Genomic DNA, 2,858 nt, shown 5'->3' on the forward strand with positions numbered 1-2,858 from the left:
CGGAGTACCCCAAATCGACCTTTTCGCAACAAGAGAGAATGCTCAGGTCCTCCTTTACCTCTTTTGTCTCGCTGAGACTCGGACGGGAGGCCCCAATGCATTTGTGGAGAATTGTAGCCAATGACGTCACATATACCTCTTCCCTCCTCCTCTTACAGCTATCATGCTGAAGATAGTGCAGCGACTAGAGAGTATCAAGGCCAATTTCCCCTTCTAGCTCAAAAATGGGAGGCCCAGCGTTGGCCCCAAACACTTCTCAAGTGGTGCCCCAGTCCCATCCTCTTGGTAGATCAAGCTCTGATGTCAAATCCGGACTCGAAGTTCGTGAGATAATTGAGTCTCCATACACGGAATTTCTCGCTTTAGCTATACAGTGCCCCCTTCCTGACTCCCTAGTAGACATCCTGGCCGAACATCAATTATTCGCCAATATCAATCCTCTTGGAAGAAGTTTCAATCATTCCTGAATAACAACAAGACGACAATCATTACCAAGTTAACCTCTTTTAAATTTGCAGCGAGGCTTTTTCATCACCAGGACAGAGCATGCGCCATCGAAGACCAACAAGCATCGGCTCTCGTGCAATATCTTTGCCCAGGAAAAGTGATTAAAGATTTCAAATTGCAATGATGTTAGCTTCCAAGGGGTTGAAATGTTTGAGGCAGTGACCGTTAAATGTCTTCTAAATTTTAAATATCAAGATCATTTTTAGGGTGATACCTGGTCCTTTTGGTGCAGGGTCATTCTAGTCCTCTCTTTTGCCCAAACCTCTGGAAAATAAAAAGACAAAAATTTCCTGAAGGACTATCACTACCGTTCCTCAAAGAAATCCATTATCCAAATTCTTATAAACTTGGGAAAATGTCCAAATACCCTGATGACAGTTATACAAACTAGATTATAAAGAAATTACTTGCTGCTAATCCACCTTAGTAGTTTTGTGCAGCGTTGTGACTTCTTAAATAAGAATTTATCTGGGAAGTAGAATTCTTTAATTGGAATAACATTTGTAACTGGTAATGTTTGAGGGACAGCAATGTGACTTTCATTTTAAGAGCCCCATACATGCTCAGCTGAACTGCGTAAACTTCCTGCACAAACCAGTTTGCACAAGCTTAGACTTGGTTCAACTGAGACACTTTGCAAACTACACTGCACAAACTGGTTTGTGCTGGCAGTTTGACCAATTCTACAGAGAATGTATGGGGTATTAACAGACCTTGGTGGATCCAAAATATAAAATTACTTCTCTGGATATATTGTCTAGTTTTTCTGTTAAACTTAGTGTATCAACAGAGGGGTTTCTATAAAAAAAAAAAAAAAAAATTGTAGGTCTTTATTCATTTAACATTTCTGTAAAGTGAATTATTGAAATCTGCAACATATAAGGTGGAAAAAGGATTAATTGGTCACAGTTTGTGGAGTAAGGTAAAAAAAAAAAAAAAAAAAAAAAAAACTCCAGTGAAGTGCACTACCACTCACTAGAAGGATGCTGCTTGAGGGTAGTGTGTAGACCAAATTATTCTGATCGGCATCTTGGCTGAATTATATCCAGCTAACAAGCGCCAGGACATTGCCTTTGTTTATCATAATGTCAGACTGCACAACAACATAACAATAATTTTTGGAAAGATGCCTACCCCCAGTTTGCATCACCTATCAAATGTAAAAGATATATTTAAGGAAACAAAAATCTTAGCAGCTAAATTTTCTTTATCATTCTTTTTTACTGAAAATTTTCTGCCACGTCAACATCTAAGGTCATTAACGGAGTATACAAAACTTAGTGATAGGGTGGAGCTTGGGGGCAAAGCCCCGAGGTAAAGTTTTTTGGTTCAGTAATGCAATATTTGTGGATTTCCAGACTGGTCAATGGTCAAAAACAAATGTACCAGGCATCATAGATTACACAGCATTATGGTAAAGTATTGTAGCAAAAAGGGTAAATATGAGTTAACAATTTGGATAAGTGGAAAGAAGGGGATGAAGAAGAGAAGGAAAAGAAAAGAGGGAGAAGAAAAGACCCTGTAAAATTAGTTGAGGCGAGGGCTGAGTTCCAAGGCAGGGGTGATCCCTACACTGGATCTCAGTCTCCACCTCCTAAGCCCCCCTACAGCAACATCATAAAATGGCACCTTCAGTTATCTAAACAAGCAAAGCATAGCAATTACAATACTGGGTAACCTTATGTTGAATATTAAAATAATAGGGGATGTAACATTTCACTCTCTTATCAATATTACTAAAAAGGAAAAAATAAGAAGAGAAAATCAAATTATCTATTTGTACGTATTTCTTACTTCTACATATACCTATCTAAATGTGTCTACCACTAAAAAGGCTCAGTAGATTTCATGTATACATTATGACAGGGGTTCCCAAACTTTTTGTTCCTCAGTACCCCTTAGGCTTTTTATAGGTTCCCATGTACCCCTAACACTAAAAATTAAGCTTAATAGTAAAAAAGGACATTTTAATATTTTAATTATTTAAGTCTGCATGTTTAGAAATTTCAATAAAGGTGGTGCTAATCAACACAAAGAAAATGAGAAAAGTGCAATCTGAGTGCAGATTACAACACCATGTATTGTGCAAGTAATTGTTTCCTTCAGACCAAATGTACCCCCTGAAACGTGCAAATGTACCCCTGGGGGTACATGTACCCCAGTTTGGGAACCCCTGCATTATGATGACCCAATGGTTGGTCATCATAATGTTAAAAGGGGCATCCATATCTCCATGTTCCATTTGATGGAAGGATGGTAAAGCATGAATGAATGGATGGGTGAATGAATGAATGCATGAATGGGTGTAGATGAATACAGTGTAAAAAGGCCATAAAGATGTCATTATTAAA

This window comes from Penaeus chinensis, chromosome 9 (assembly GCF_019202785.1).
Source record: "Penaeus chinensis breed Huanghai No. 1 chromosome 9, ASM1920278v2, whole genome shotgun sequence".
Lineage (NCBI taxonomy): Eukaryota > Metazoa > Arthropoda > Malacostraca > Decapoda > Penaeidae > Penaeus > Penaeus chinensis.